General features: G+C 37.6%; 1 long non-coding RNA gene across 1 annotated transcript; it reads left to right on the top strand.

Annotated features, from left to right (window-relative positions):
• Positions 1-4,688: 4,688 nt before the first annotated feature.
• LOC136991690 (uncharacterized) lies at positions 4,689-8,213 on the top strand. Its single transcript, XR_010883910.1, has 3 exons — positions 4,689-5,688; positions 6,030-6,195; positions 7,657-8,213. It is a non-coding gene; the product is annotated as an uncharacterized lncRNA (long non-coding RNA).
• Positions 8,214-17,772: the final 9,559 nt, after the last annotated feature.

Below are 17,772 nucleotides of genomic sequence, written 5' to 3' on the forward strand. Positions count from 1 at the left end.
CTTTGAGATCTCTAGCACCCTGCCAAATTCATTTGAAATTGCCAGTGACCTCATGGTTTCTTAGGAGACACTGATCAAAAAACAAGCAAACACCTAGAGTGTCTCGTTTCCTTAGGAAACCAGGCTGAAAATAAAAGGATGGAAAAGTAATTAAAACCAGTCAACATAATATTATGGAAAATAAGCCTTGTCAAAGAAGCATGATTTCATTCTTTCCTATCATTAGAAGTGGAATTCATTAAAATAACTGCAAAAAAAGCAATCTACTTAGGTGCTTTGTTAGTCACATACAACATCTTAACTGCAAAAGTAAGCATTATGAAGTATCAGTAAAGAACATTTTTAAATGGGTTAAGAACTAACTAGCTTGCTAGAACTGAAAAATGATCTGCCAGCAGGGAATCATAGCTGCATAGATGCTCAACTGGTAGGGTTCCTTAGCATTAAATTGTTTAGTCAATGACTAAAAGCGAATGTAAAATCACTGATGACAAAATAAGCTGATTCAAATGAAAAAGAAGGCATGCATTTTCACCATTAAGATGAATAGTCTCCTGTGGAACAAACTGCTAAGGGCAGCAGTAGTTTTTAATCCCATGATGTCTTCAAATCAAAGCTAAAAACCACTCTGCTGGCATGCTTTTGTGTTAAGGCTGTTGACTTAGTTCAGCAAGGGTGACTGAGTGAAATTCTATAGTCTTTTCTCTCCAAGAGATGAAATCAAATGATTTAATGGTCCTTTCTGTCCTTAAAACCTGAGTCTTTGAAAACAGTGACAAAAAGTCATTGATAAGCCCAGAAAATGCAGAAATAGAAGAAAGAATAAGAGAACAAAGAATACCAGTGATTGGAAACAAGAATAATATTGTCTCATTGTACATTAATAAAATAAATATTCTTAAAAAGCATCTACATCCTGGTCAGTACTTCTCCAAACTTGGGAAACTAGGGAAAGAAGAATTAGTAAGAAATTACTCATGCTTTGTATGATTGTAAAAGTGAGCTACAAAGCAAACAGATTTGCAGATCTTCCTGAAGGACAGACTTCTTTAGAGGATTTTCTTTCCTTGAAAATTTTCTGTTTGGACTAAAACACAGTTCTGGGGTATCTTGCCTGACCTCCAACAGCCTCTCCAGAAAGGAAGGGTTTGTCTATAGGCCCTGTGTCTATAGGCATATCCCTGAGGATGTCTTTCACATTCTAAGGTAACTCAGATGCTGCAAGATGCCTGTAGGCAACTGAGGCATGGCCTCAATGCTTACATTAAGTATCTATAGGCATGAAGTATCTAAACCTACAGCACTAGCGGAGCTTACAGAACAGTTTAGCTCATCTAAAGTAGATACTTAACGGCTGACAGCTGATTCATTCAATAGGATACATTGATTAGGGATTCAGTTCCTTTGCTCACATATAGGTAGCTGTTGCCAGTTGAGATGATTTAGGGAATTCTTTCTGGCCTCCAAGTGCTGACCCAGAAAGTATCCACATAGCTGCATCTTCTCTGCAAGCCCTGTGAAATATAGTGAATAGCCTTAGGTTTGTTGGATGACATGAAGCACCAGTTGAATCAAGGTTCACATCTTCACTGATCATAATGGGAGCACAAACACCTACATTTAGGTGTCTTAGTCTCAAACTCAGTCTCAACCTATACTTCTAATAGTGATTTAGTGATTTAAAAGTGATTCAGATAGTGATTTAAAATATTTTAAAAGATTTTAAGTAGCCATAGGTGAACAAGACAGTAAGGAATAGAAAGTTTGACAAAATGCAGTTGAAAATGCAAACTTATTGTTAGATTCAGCTTCTTAAGATTAAATATTCAAGCAGCCAGGAAATCCTATCACAGTATAATTTCTTATATACTAGTGTAATGTAGTAATTTGCAAGCAGAGTTTTCAAAGTACCTTTCCAACAAAAAATGACTGTAAAGTGACACTGTGTTGCTAATGGCTTTCTTAACATACACGTGCACTTAATTTTTTGTTTTTCTCTTCCTTATAAGAAATCTGGAAAAATTCAAAGAATAAAGAATTAACTGTGTTCTTTCTGTAGCGTAATAGGGTTTCCAAACATAAACGTGTACTGAAACCTTTGTGTACAGATTATAGGCTTATTGCTCCTCTGGGCAGTCTTATGGCCATTAGTAGCTTCACCCTCTTGTACCTTCATTATTTTAGGAAACAATTGCGTTGACAGTATGAAGAACTTTCTCAGTAAATCAATCTCATTTTCTTCATTGCAATTATAATTGTAACTCTGGGTAGGCTATTCCCAACTGCATCACTTCCTATCTGTTGTTAGGAGTGCATTTTTTTTTGCTTTTAAAAAGCCCTAATTTATATTTAACCTCGTATGATGTCTTTTTTACTTATTAAAACTGTGTTTCAAACTAGCCTGTTTATTTTATAGCCAGTCTTCTGTAACTAGCTTCACACATATCTTTGGTCTTTTCATAAACATTCTCCCTTTCTATTATGTCCAAACGTCCTAGATCACCAGCCTTCTTTGAGGAATATTCCAGTCAGCCTGCCTGTCAAACTGGGGCCATGCTAATGAGGTCTCTGAAAATATGGGCTCTTTGCAGAGACAATGGCAAAACCTCACACGCCCCTACAGAAATTGGCATTTGTTGCTGTTTTCTTGTTTTCTGTCTCTGTCTCTGTTTAACTCTGTTTAACTCTGTTCCCTTTTACCTTCTTTCACCACCAAATCCTCTATGCTAACAGTGAATGTACTTATGTTTCTTTCTCTCCTGAGTCTTTCACTGACTTGTCATATTATGCTGTAGACCAGATGTCAGCTACATAATTTTTTGTGAGAGTGATCCACATCTGAAATGTGTGCTTCTGTAAACCTCATCAGAAATCTCTGTTCTTTACTGTGCACTTCTTTAAACTTATGTTTTTCTTTAAGGGTCTGGAATGGTCTCTCTGTAGGAGGAGGTTCTGTTTATAAGCTAGTGAAAACTGCTGTAAACAAAAACTGTTGCCAAGATCACTTCTTTTTGGATATGTATATAGCCTGGTATGTGTGGAGCTTATTGATGTCACAGTGCTCTAACTACATGAAGTGTTGCTAACTTTTAATTTTACAGGACCTTTGAATTCTGAGACGCTCCTTCTCCAGACTTGTGTTGTGAGGAGTTTGCTAGGTGTAACTACCTGGAGCAAGAACCAGAACTAGGACCCCATCCCTTCCTGGAGGATGACTGCTCACAGGACCACCACTGCACTCGTCTTTGTGGTTTCTCAGTCTCTTTCTGTGATTCATGGCTGATCAGAGTTTTAACTTTGTAGAAGGATTAGGGAATTTCCCCATGGCCAGGCATAAGAGGAAGGAAATATGGGTTGCTTCTGTCCAGCTAAGTGGAACCTACAATTCCTGGCAATGAGCTATTACACGAAAGGCAGATAGTACAAACCTTCTCTGTCAGGCCTGATTTGAATGACAGTGGTTGTGCTCTGCTCTGCTTTGTACCATACCCAGGACTGTCAGTGCATACTGGGTGAAGACCTTCAAAGCCACTTAAGCTGTATGCAGCAAATAGTGCTAGAGCAAATAGTGCAACCCAGTGGGAAAGGATCTGTAAAGTGAAACAACTGACACTGAAGACGCAGTGTCTACCCTTTATGCATCTCATGGTCCTTTCACTTTGACTTACGTACCTTATTCTATTTAAATTGCACTAAGATACATCAGAGATTTTGTGGATTGACCCTTAAATAAGTATAATGCAAAATATTGTAACTGCACTGTAATTGAAACCCTCTTTTTCATATACATAGAATAAAATGTAACATTTCCTTGTGCTAGCAGCAGTATGCCTGAGCAAACACTTTGCTAGGTTACTTTAAAATCCGCCAGGCCTGCTCTAGTGCCAGTTCAGTTGCTGGGATGGGCCTGGCTGGGTAGACGTGACCACTGCATGCTACTTAGAGAGAGAGCTTCAGGTTATGGTCTCTGCACGGGAGCTAAAAACTAAGTTTATTGACAGACTTGAGTAAATAAAGGCTGGAACCAGAAAAAATCAAGATGCTTGTAGTTTAACTGAGCTAGCTATGAAATATTTGTGCTATAGGCAGGGTCAGAGTGTATGCACAAGCCATGTAAACAAGTAGCAAGTGCATGGTATCTGGAGTTAAGATTTGTATTTTATAAAAGGAGAGCTATAGATGCCAGCCTTTGGGATCAAACCGCTGAACACACAAATCCTAGGATGTTGCTGCCTTTGAAATTACCTGAATAAGGTGAAACCTGGGTGTAGAGGTTAAGTTTGTGGCTAAAGAAGTCAAAAGTTCCCAGCAACTGAGAAAGGCAGACTTTGAAAGGAAACTATCCCAGATGATCCCAAACCATCTCCTTCTAGGTTCCAATACGGAATATGCCCAGCCATATGCTTTGTTCTTAACATCTGTCATCATTCATGTGTCTAATGAAGCCCTCTACTTCCAGCTCTCCCATTATACATCCTTTTCTATTACCAAATTTTGATTGGAATATTTTAGTTGCTATGGAACATCTACTTCTGAAAGATATTTTCCAGATCCATGGCTCAGCTGTAAATTTATTTATCATTAGTTTTATCAGGCATTTTTGTCAATATTTTTGATGATTTTCGGGTGCAGAGCAGAAAGTTACTGTGGGCAAAAAAACCACAATTTTCTTTATTTAAAAAAAAATCTTTGATATTTAATTAAATGTCTCTTTTAGTTAAATGACTTGATGTCTACACTCACAAGTCATTTTATTCATCTTTAGTTCAGTCAGAGGAATCAAAACCTCTTTCCTGGACCTTGATATTCATTTAAATACATACATATCAACCTTACAGATTACTATGGCTACTAATTTCTGCTGCATCATTTCTAAAGAATGTCCATCTTGTAGTATCACTGGTGGAAGCATTATGAAATATTTCCTTCCCATTATATTTATAAGCAGAATGGGGTTCTCAGACTCCTGCTATTTCTTTTTTTTCTATACCACTGTATGAGACTTTTAAGTAGATTATGCTAAACCGTATTTCATCTTTCCAAGTGAAATGTTACATTTGCTCAGATGCTGCCATTCTGCACTTTGTGCATTCACTCATTCTGTGAACATTTCTCATGTTTTAGGAAGGTTACACTGTGGTGTGATATAGTTAGTACAGACATATTGAGTGCACTTAGGTAGTCTGATCTGCAGTCCCCAAGGCAGTAATAGCAGGATCATTCCTGAGGTTCTGTCACTTAACATAAATTTAATGACTTCATCTGGATTGGTGTTGCAGTGAGGGAGTTAAAAAAGGAGAAGCAAATCACAAGACTTATCAGGTTCTTTGTTGCATTTGCAAAAAACCATATGCTCTCCACCATATGTTAGTGTCACCTCTTTGCAAAGTTTTCCACAGCATAAGACCAATGTCATAGGAGACCTTTGAATAAAGTTCTGTCCATGATCTCTTCCTGTCTCCTTTTTATTTGACAAGTCACTGTTCCACCCACTTGGAGCTAATATGCAGCCCTCAATGTTTTAGGGATTTCTGGGTAAAAAGTTTAGGCATTTTAACTTGATGCTGTCATTCCCCTCTGTACAAGCAGGTGCTGTCAAAGAGCTGATGAAATGCATGTTGGAGCCTTGTTTGCCCAAATGTGCAGGGGAGGAAGGAGCTGCTGCTTTTATGGGATTTCTGTCCACAGGTAACAGTAACAGTGCTGGACACTACACCTGTGCTTTCCGGCTGTTGCTGGCCCTGGGCAATAGCATGACTGTAACATACTCTGAGCAATGTATTTTGCTTTCCCTGGAGCTTCACTTTTCTTCTTCTTTTCTCTTCTTTCTTTCCTTTTTTTTTTTTTTTTTTAATTCCTGTGCTTGTGGCAACACGGGAACATCTTTCACAATCCATTTCCTATGAGATGTGCTTTGGGATCATGAGCTACTCATGCCTTAAGGATTTATGCTTATGCAGTTTAGAAGTGTGTCTACCGACATGATGATAGCTACAAATAAAACTGTTGCCAAAATGTATTTTTCTTAGGCTTGTGCTGCTGTACTAGCTCACTATAATCTACCCATGATTTTCTCTGACTAAACCTCAAGTCCCTCCAAAAATACGGAGCCTCATGACTGGTTCTGCCTCAATTATAGATGTCTCTCTCAAATGGGTGACAGAAGACAACTTGGTTTGATCATCTTTAAATGAGGTAACTTCAAATCTATTTCTAGGGCAGAGCTAGATTATTCAGCTCCAAAAAATTCTTTCTAAGCATGAATGTATGAAAAGTGTTTAAAAATGCTGCATTTTTAGAGGACTAGTTGCATAACAATTCATGGAAAGTTGTCCATATAGAGCTGGACATACCCGCTGTAATATATATAAGTAGAACTAAAGTTAGTTGTTTGTCCTTCCCTCTTCTTCATTCACATAGTAAACTGTAATGATCCATCAATAGGGTGCTGGGAAAGTGCTTTAGAAATGTAATCCCTCTAATTGTGCTGCCTTTGCTAACTCAGAAGTTGTCCCTAGGCCTGTAAAAAGTTGCAGAAGAATCTCATATTACCGACTGGTTAGATACTGAGGCAGCATGTAAAATTCAGACTTAGTAAGTTCAGTACATGGGATAAATCAACCGTACTAGGACATGCCAAATGACAAGGGCAGCATTTAGTTTCACCACTTAGGAAGGAAACCTTGGAGTCATGATGGAGAGTTCTGTGAAAAGATCAGATTAATGTCCCATGTTGATTAAAACAGCAAAGAGAATGATAGGAGTCATTAGGAAACAGAGAGGGATCAAATCATATATATTATGCCACTGTTTAAAACATGAAAGGCCTACATCTCTCTGTTGCTTGCAGTTCTAGCCTCTGAAAGGTTACACTAGAACTTGAGATGGCTTAGGGAAAGCTGAAGAGAATTTTTAGAAGTGTGGGAGGGGGGTGTGAGGAAAACTAAATAAGCTGGTATTCTTCAGCTTGGAAAAGAGAAAACTGAGGGGGGGAATAATAGAAGTTATTGTCATGAGAGGTATAGAAGAGGAGGAATAAGAGATAAGAAGGAATGAGTTTCATTTTTTCCTCAGAAAATAGATAGAGGGAAAAACAGATATTATTAGGCAGTAAATTTAAATAAATTAAAAGCAGAACTTTTCCATATAACATAGTTAACGGTAGAACTCACCGGCTCAAGATATTATAGAAATAAAAAATTCTCATAATCTTTCCCTAATATCCACTGTGGCCAATTCTGCAAACATGATATGCGGCTAAAAAATAAATATCCTGACCTGGTATGGTGTTTCTATGTTCTTTTATTATGTTGCTCTGTAGAAGAGATCACAAAACGCAGATGCAGTCTGTGGGGAGTAGAGACTATGATTTCAACTATTAGGCATAATACAGGGAGAGTCTTGTACCACTCCTCTCATGTTTTTTGGAGTAACTGGACCCCAAATTACAGTAGATTCCTGTCTTGCTGGGGGTGTGGGGGGGAACAAAACAAAACAAAACAAATGAAAAAAACCTACTGTCAGGATGGGAGCATTCATGCAGGTACAAATGTTGCTTTTCCATGTGCTTTCAACCACTTGTCAAAAAACAAAGAGTAATAACCATGGGGCAGTTCTGATCATTGTCTTGCTCTTGCTTTACTTCACTGATTATAGCTGACCAAGAAATGAAATGGACTGGACTTGCAATCCTAGCAATGACAGCCCCCTAGGGGGATAAAAGAACTTGGAGTGAACCTAAATGAGGCAGAAGGCATGTGCAATGGGAGCTTGACAGCACGAGAGTGAGAGAACAAAAGCACATCAGTGGGTGAATCAATGCTGTCTTTAGAAATCTGCAGAGAAACATCATCCCTTCCTGCTGGGTCATAGCTTCAGTGTATTGCTGGGTATGCTAACAACTGTTTTCCTCATGTATTATTACTTGTGGTAATATTATTGAATATTGTTCCAGTATGCTACTTTTGCACTTTCCTTCTGCACCAGTGGATGTACTGTTTTACCTTTTTACTGCCACAAGTTCACAGTTTTTATTTTAATTCTCATTCTGAGCACAACAGCTGAATTGCTAATGTGCAGAAAAGCATTACCCAGTATTAATATGATTGCATTCATGCCATCCCCTACTGTCTTTCTGTCAGCCCTTATAAACTTAACTTATACTTATTTCAGACTGACCTTTTCTCTAATTGGACAGGAGAGCGTGGAGGAATATCCAGGTGGTAAAATAATGCCTAACTATGGTTAAAAAAAAAAAAAGAAGAAGAAGAAAAAAAAGGGTGACGAATGGCTGTAAGATATGTCATTTCTTGGAAGAGACATATAATCAAGACCCTCTCTTGCAGGAGCAGGGTTTTTGCTTTTGTGTCTATCCTAAATTCTATTTTAAAATATATCTATTACTCTATTGAAAAGCTCTACTGAGGTGATACTTATTTTCTTTCTGTCTTTAATTATTGCCTAATGTAAGTCTGGGCTGATTTAAAAGCTGTCTGCTTCAGCAGTACTGATGGTTGCATTCCTTTATGAAGATGGGAATTGCTGGACTAGATCAGGGTTAGTAGGGTTGCTTTCACTCCCAGCTATGGTCTGTATCAAACACTGCAGAGGAACATCCCAGAATTCCCTGTGTGCACCTGTAAAGTGGTCTTCATTCTAATCCCTGTTACTTAGGGATTTGTTTAAAACTTGAAATGTGAGGGTTTATGTTCTGCCCTCCCATTTTTTAAAAAAAAAAACATAACAAATTGATTTTTGTCTATGAAGCCTCGTTTGCTCTGCCTCATGGTCTATTCAAATGCACAGCTGTGTCTGTCCTAAGCTTTGTGCAGATCAATAGAGTTCAGCACGAGGGCACATTGCCCATTCGTACAGCTAACGGTGCAGGATGGCAGCCACTGCTTCGAATCGATGATTTTTGAGGGAGATGCAGTTCATGCTGGATGTGCCCCTGCTGAAAGTGTTTTGACTCCCCGCTTAGGAATTCTTCTTCCAGTGCCTGTTGTCATTGCTATTGCAATGGTGCTTTCTCCCTCATGCTCTTTATAAAGTTGAGGGACCATAGTATTTGACTGGATCTTACAGTGGACTGAGCAAATAAGTCACTCTTGTGCTGAGGAAAAGGTGATTGTCCCTCTCCAACCCTGGAGAGAACTCAGGATGGCTAACACCATAAAGTAACAGTAAAATGATGGGATGTGACTACTAGGCAGTTTGCTTATATGTGGCTTGCAGCTGCTCGTACAGAAGAGGAACATACAGTTGCTGCTGCAAGCAGCCTGGGACAGCTTTATGCTCCTTTAAGGCGTGTAAAGATGGAGGCCAGCAGTGGAAGTTGACTTCTCCTTGAATCTTTATATTAATTAAAATATTGTGTTCATTGATTTATGCATCTGTGTAAAATTTGGATGGCACTTGTAAGAGCAGAGCTGTAGTATGTGTGTTCTAGCATTGTGGCCCATTAGTCGGAGAAAATTGCAAGCAGGCAAATCACGTAATCTCTTGTTTCTTGCTTGCTCATATCCTTTTCCAACATTCAGAAAAAGGAGTATAGTATTATGTTAAAACAGTTACTGGAGTCTGTGGTCTGTTTAATTAATGCCACTTTCTTTGTCAGTACTTCTAAAGCAAAAAAATAAAAAAACCTTGAAGTGATATACGGAGTCTCAGCAACTTTCTAAAAGGATCTCCTACCAAACCATGGCTAGAGAGCAAGCAGCAGGATCTGTGTTCTGAGAACAGAGGGTGTAATGCAAACCTACAGCACATAGGCATAACACAGGTACAAAGAGATCAGCATGTCACCTTGAGCTACTCAGCTCTTGTAAAGACTGCCTGCAAACTTTTTGCATGGGTTTACAGAGTATATTTTGCTCTTGTGTTGACTGAAAACAAACTTCAAAACTTTATCTGTAATGAATCTTGTATCTTTCATTGTCAGCATCAGTTACCAAAGGAGCAACCTGCACATTGTATAATCTGCTATTACTCTGAATAACTAAGATCAGTCAGGAAATGGTTAAAATCATATATCAAAACCTGGTATGGAAAAAGAATTGAACATGATGTTTTCACTCAATGTATAGTTTCACTCAGTATATATATCTGTCAACCAAAGGTCTTTGGCTGAAATAACTCATACATCATTCCTCATGAGATACAGCAAATATCAAGACAATCTAAGTATGTGCTTAAATTTTAGAGGCTATACAATAGCTATTCAGTTTAAGTATAGCAGAAATGTTGCTATAACAGTCTAAATCTGGCTGCAAATTTGCAAGCATCTCTCCCTGACATGGTTAAATGAGTATCAGAGGCTCAAACTTTTTAAATGTCAGTGTCTTCACAATCTTTGTCTACCATATCTAAAGCAGGGGTGTTAAAAGAAAATAAGCAAGAGATGTTCAGGAAGGAACATTTGGTAAAGACAGGAAATAGATGCTATATATATATTTTTTGGGGGGACGGGGGACTATGTATTTTTCATTGTTATAAGTATAAATGCTGTTTTGGAGCTTTATGCTGGAACTTGCTTCACCAGAGACAATTCTCACTTGTTTCAAATAGTAGCATACATTACAGTCACCTTTCTTCTTTATACTGGCATAAACTGCAGCATTCTTCTGAGACACAATAACGTAGCAGAATCTGGGGCACTTGTAATTTTCTTGTCTGTTGAAATGCCTGCGTTTACTCAAGTCTGACATAATAAAAATGTTAATTAAAAAAAAAAGAGTTCTTGCCTGGAATGACTTCTGTGCAAGTACACAATAAGAGGCTGTTTGATAACCTTGCTTCTATTTGGAACAAAAGCAAAATAAAGTCAGATCTGTATAATGAGATGCTTTAATTTTTTTTTATTCCTGCTGATACTTGGTTGTTTTTTCACAGTTTTAAGTAAATGTTATAGACATACAAATAGGTAATACTGGTCAGATTCTTGGATTTATGTTCAGTGCACTCTCCATTAGATCAGCTAGGGTGAAAATCAGGGCAGAATACGGACCTGTCTAGCCAAATTTAAATGTTGTCTATGCTTATGTGCTTGGAAAGATGGAAAAAGATGGAGGTGAAACAAAAAAAATTGATTCTTTTCACAAGCAGGGAAGTAGGATTGCCTTCTGAGTAGAAGGATAAGGGGTTCAGACCAGTTCTAGTATGCTACCTAGAAAAGTTCTCAGCAGATTGCTATGTAATCATGGTAAGTAGGAATATAGTGTAATATCCTCCAAAGCAATTATTACTGGTCGACTTACAATGCTAACAGCAGAAAATTTCTACCTGTAGCTCAGACCTGAATTACAAGTTAAGTCTTTCATTGGCATCACATTCATTTAGAAAGATCATGAGGAACATTGAATTAGAAATTAGAACAAGAGGTTTTATTCTTGTTCCTCTACCTTTTCAATTATAGGAACGATTTATGATTCATTTAATGTTACCCTTATTTGATTAGACTGCAGCCTCTTTTGACCTAACCATATTTCAGGACTCTAGTTAGAATGTTGAATATTAATGTATGTGCCAGGTGCAATTTGAGATTTCTCTAAACATTTGTCATGTTTCCTTTCCATCTAGGGTCAAGATGAAATAGCCATTACATAAAAAATATTTTTATACTGTTTAAAATGGTATTTCTTTAGGTACAAGGTGACCCATTGATTTAAACATGATAGAAAAAGATAACTCTCTGCCTCTGGGTACGTTAAACAGGCAAAGAATAAATTTAAAATAACAAGACTATTTGTATTAAAGTTAAAATAACTTAGAGTAAAACATTTATAAAATTCTGTTGAAACTTGACTACTGTTTAAAATTTGTTTTTATATTCAAACTTCTGTGCTACAAAATGTGTGCACTTTTCCAACTCTATCATCAATTAAAATCACCTTTCCCTACAAACTTTGTCATGGTAATTTGTTTTTTTTCTCCTGATTTCTAGGCGCTTTAAAAGAAGAAAGCAAAGAAAACACATAACTTTAGCCTGACTCTAGCACTGGGAAAAGTCCTTGAATTAATGACAGAGGCTCTTGACTGGAATCAGTTGATCATGGCTTTCCATAAGCACAGTTAATAGACAAGATAATTAAAGAACAAAGAGAAAAATTATGGTGAGAGAAATTATAATCCAAGATAACGAGAGAGAGAAGCCTTAACTAGGCTTCCATGTAAATGAGCCATTTTTAAAGATAAGCTCCTGCCCATTACCTTCAAATACCTATTCCTAAGCATTTTAAGTCTTCAAAGTACTTGCTTATTTCTGCAATTTTTTTAGCTTCACTGTCTCAGTCTCTCTTTTTCCTTCCCTGTATTAGAAGTATGCCCGGTGAAATATGAATCATTGAAATAAATAAATTATGCATGAAGCACAAAGAGTTTACATGTCAATGCTTTGGGCGTCATTTATTTCAACACTTTATGCTCAGTGTCAAAATAGTTTGGGGAAAAGGGATCCACAGTACAGACTTGTTTGTAATAAATGTATCCCTAACCAAGAGATGATACTGTGTTTATCCTAGCTGTCGTCAGTGTTACGGATTATTGTACCTCTAAAAAAATTATGAACTGTTGAATAAAACATAACATGTAACAGCTCAAAACAATGTTACTAATTATTAACTTAAAACTTAGTGCTAAAGCAAACTTATGTTGCCTCCTTCCTTCTTTCTCTCTCTTCAGATACAGTTAAAATGAAGTAGAATTGTTCGCAGTTTTTTGGTTTTGGGGTTTTTTTTTGGAGGATTTTCTTCAAGTATCATAGCTTTAGAAGGATGTCAGTGTAAGGCAAATTCTTTTCAACACCGAGCACTCACGGGAGCACGTCTACAGAAGTAATAGTCACAATTCCACGGACATTAATAGGGCAATTTCCCCCCTGGCAATTCTCCCTTTCTTTTCCATGTTCCTTATGGGGTGGACCTTTGTTATTTATCTGTTCTTTTCTTCACAATTAGCAACTCATTTCTCTGGACTGATTCACTGAAATAAATGTGATCTCAAATGGAGAGCCTCATTCTGTTTTTAATTCAGCTAGAAAAAGAGTATTTGATGTATTTGAATCTCTTTATTGTATTTTCTGTATTGAGTATGGTCATGATTCTTCAGTATATAAATTTAATATGAGAGACTATTTTTTATAACTGTGAAAATACACTGGCAGAAGATGCAGTCTGAAAGTGCTTCATAATATATAAACAACTAATAAGAGTCTAATGAGGGCTCCACTGTACTGACACACAGCACAGCCAGGAACCACTGATTCACTTTTCATTAGAAAAAAAACACTCAAGACAGTTTTGATTTTATCAGACAAAAGCTGTTATTTTTGGTGGATTATCTCCTTTACTCTTTTAATATTGGTATTAAATATAAAGACAGGTTTTGTGTTTAATTACCAATGAGCTGTGAGATAAAAGCTAGAAGGGTACCTTTTTAACTGTATTCAAGATTGGAGCTAAACCAGCTCTCACCTATTTTTCCAGATGTTCTGCAGCTTCATTATAATTCTTAGGGTCTTTCAGTTTATGACACAAAATCTGCGCCTGTCATAGGCAAAAATAATTTTATGCTGCAATGTTATGTTTTGTTTTGTTTTGCTTTCCAGTGGCTGTACCTGTTTTTGTCTGATGTACTCATTTGAGAGTACAAAGGGATGCATGTTCCTGTTTGTATTCTGAAGTTTTGTTTGGGTCAAGTTTATAACTATAATGGTTGATACCTCTGGAGGAGCTGACAATCATGAAACTTTACTCCAAGTACCTTGTAATTTCTATAATGCAGGGATTTTTCAAAAGCATTGTTAAAATAATGTAGCTTACCCAAGGCAAAAGTAAGCAATACAATAAATAATATATGGATGATCCGTCATACAAACGAAATAGCAACTGAAGCTGAAGAACAGATTATGATTCTATAGATTCTACAGATTATGATTTCAGTTGTTAAGAACAACTCTGATGGACTTACAACTTCATTCCAGGAATGCTTCAATGAAAGCATAAAGAACGGTTTATTTGAAAGTATTGGACAACTCCAAAACTCTGATATGTAACCGTGCCATGCAGGTCCTGGGAGTATCTGGCATCTGCTGTCCATATTGTAGATGACCTGAACTGCAAATAAGTTTGGATTGCCTAAGAATTCCTTCTGGCCAGTGATTTAAACCGCTTCTTAGAAGTATGCTAAATCACCTTGTCTTTCTGATGTTGGATATGTGATATTGCTACAAAAGCAGATGTGGTGAATGGAAGTGACACAAAATTTTGGCTCTGTCTGCACAGAGGACAGGTGTGCTCCTGAGTATGCTCTAAATTACAGGGAACCCCTAAGCCCATCTCATGTGCTGAGCTGCCTCAGAGGTAATTGCATGAATCAGAGATACAACATTCAGGAATAGAAGTACACTTTTCTGTAATGTAGGCCTTTACACTTGGGAAAACCACATGCAAAGCTTTTTCTTATCATAATGATAACTTTTTACTTCATTTCCTCATTTCTCTTCCATGTGTAAAGCAGCAATGCATCATATGCTTCATTATCATTCACAGTCCTTCTGTGATTGCACATTTTCAAATGCACAGATTGTGCATTTTGTCTGCTATGAAGTTCACCAGTGTGTCTCTCAGGGACAATATCTCTGTTTTCTCAAAACTGAGAATTGAAGAACAATCTAAGTTGACTGTGTCGTTTGACACAACAGTGGCTGCAGTACTGTATATGAAATGAGATATCTATATTTCTTACAAAGCAGGATTACTTTTTGTTTGCTTTTTCCCCTCTACCTGTATCTTATTTGATCATCTCTAGCTCTGTGATGCTCCTCTTAAAAAAAAGAACTGGATTTTATTGTTCCTTAATACTGGAATTTGAACTCTACAGAAGCCAGATATTTACTCACCACAAAATATGCAGCAGAGAAAAAGAGAAACAGTACTACAGTTCCATGCAATCTGGTGTAGACACTCTTCAAGCCATGTTTCCTTTTCTGTAGTGCGAAATAATGTCATGACACTCTGGACTGCAATGTATAAATATGCTTCCCACGTGAAATGGAAATTGTCAGTACCAGAGAACCAAGAATCCAAGCAAGAGTTTTTAATGAAATGTAAAACAACTACTCTCTATTCAATATCTTCTTCTAAATATGGCTTAAACTCTCAGAAAGCTATTCATATAACCCAAACTGAAGTACCGACATTAAGAAAGTGACAGAAAGTTAAGCAGGTCTTATAAACCTAGATTTTGTCTAGTGTGCCTTATATGCAAATTACTTACCATACATATGAGAAAATTCCTGACAAAAAATCTCTCATGCTGCTGAGTTTCTGTATTGTCAGTTTACTGACTTGTAATCTCTCTACTCCTTTTCAAAGCAGTTTTATGTGGGAAAAAAAAAGTTTCTCTGGGATTTCTGGAATATTTCATATTGATCAGCCTTCAGTCATCCATTCAATGAATCGAAATAAAGAGGGACTGCAACTGTGGAAACTTGTCCATGTTTGAAAAATATGAAAAAGAAGTTTTCTCACCTTCCAGTCATGAAATTTTGATGACCCCAAAAGGATCAATACTACCTCTACGGTACTGGCTTATTTTGAAAGGCTGCAGTTTTTTGAATGGTCTCTTTCAGACAGAAAAAGCAAATCAACTGACCAAATACTACATTTAGTGTTTCCTCTGCTGCAGAGGTTAGGTGAGATGGATTGAAAGGTGGAAAATTGGCTCCAGAAATAGGGAGAGGCATTTCCTGATTTGACTGGCTTAACACAGGGCCAATATCATATCAAGTCTCCTTTTCTCCCCACAGATATCTAAAAACTGTCAAATGTTTGGTGTTTATTTTGGGGTCAGAAGATAAACACCCACAGCTTGGAGTGAAAGTTTACTGCATTTTCTTTTTATTATTGCAAGATGATGATAAGAAGTTTTGTAATCCTTCAGTAAAGGCAAGCACAACAACAGTGAAAGAAGGAAAAGTGCTCGAAGCGCTAGTTTAGGGAAAAAAAAAATAAAGAACCACACACACAAACATATAAACATCAGGGAATAGAACAAATAGTCCTGCGATAACAGGGAAAATGATATAATAGGTTTCTGTGGAGTAGAAAAATCTTTTCAAGATATTTAGAATTCAGTAATGTATATATATTAACTGGACCTACTGACATATAAAATATACATAAATACTTATGGGGAACACACTAAAAATATTTTAACTCTTACATCATAATTTTAATTATCTTACAAATTTTTTTTAAAAATTAGGTTAAGTCAGTGCAGGTAAAAAAGATCATTTGAAAAAGATAGGCTCTACAGTACCATTTAACTTCAGTTGATACTGAAATTGCTTGGAAGTTTTGCTTACTGACTCTTTTTATTATAAACGGAACATCTGATTTAGTCTGTCCTTATTCTAATAGTTCAAGCCAAACAGAATCTGTAAAGAGCAGTGAAATATGCTCTGTGTAAATGAATGAGTCTGGCAACACCCCCTGTTCAGATAATAGTCATATTAATTATTGAGACAGCGCAAACCTTTTGTTTTCAGCAATTTATAATTTTGCAAGGTGTAGGCAGCATGCACTGAAATGTTGCATTGCAGGTGTTTATCTTTGCTCTGCTTACATCCATGTTGGAAAGCTTCAGCTGAAACTGTTCTGTTTCCAAGAATGACTCTATGAAAAAAAAAAAAATAGAAATATTCTTTTGAGCCTTTTCTTATTTCCTACTTCTCTCCATACTGCAGCCCACCCCTTGATTCTATATTCCTTCCTGAAATCATTGCTCCTCTACCTCCTTGATCCTTATGGTAATGACATTCACCAGCATCCATGCCCATTACCTCCTCTGTGATACCTCCACGTTTTTGCCTGCTCCCCTCCTCCTTCTCCCCCCGATATTATTCCAAAATTGAAAACGACTAAGCATTTCAGCCAAAGCTCTGAGACTCACCAGTGCACCAGCTGAACCCATTTACCTGGAGGGGTGTGTGCCAGCACACACCATGCACTTGCTGATGGGCAGGAGGCCAACTCAAACAGCCCCATGGCTCCTGGGCATGGTGACCTGACATCCATGCACCAGCTTTCCAGGTAGGAGGCACATGCTTCCTACCTAGAAGACCCACCAGGAGATGTCCTGCTTCTGATGGCTCAGCAGCCCTGCTTCCTCCCAGCATTAGCCCCAGCAAGCAGCTCAGGGTAAGACATGGACCAGTTCTGCCTCCTGGGCTGAGGTGGGTGTCTGCAGATGCATAGCCCCATGAATATGGGGCTGCCCCTGCTCATGGCATCCACAGGATTTGCATTATAATGGGTTCAAGACTTGCCTTGGCTCACCTGGACCTTTGCTTTAGCTCACTTAGCTGATAACCACCAGGCAACACTTATCTAATATGATCTAGCATTTGCTTAGCTTTGTACTATTGTGTGGTGTAATGCCTATTGCTATATACATTTCTGTCACTAATAGGTACCAATAGCAAGTAGCTATTCTGTGTGCAGTGAACTACCTATGGCCCTCAAATAAAATGTAGCATAGAGGAGTACAGTCCCAAGATGATAAAGGAGGCCCCAGAACTGTAAGCAGCTCAGCAATGGCCAGTTACTGATCATGACAGGGGTGCAACCTTGGGAGCTGGGCAAAAGCAATTTGGGGGATAACAGAGAAAACAAAGAACATATCCTTGATGTCAAGGACCATATAGAGATCTACTTAAAGCAGAGCGGGAACTCAGAAATCAGCTGTGGAAACAAGACTCTCACTGGTACATTC

The sequence above is a fragment of the Apteryx mantelli genome, chromosome 3 (assembly GCF_036417845.1).
Source record: "Apteryx mantelli isolate bAptMan1 chromosome 3, bAptMan1.hap1, whole genome shotgun sequence".
Lineage (NCBI taxonomy): Eukaryota > Metazoa > Chordata > Aves > Apterygiformes > Apterygidae > Apteryx > Apteryx mantelli.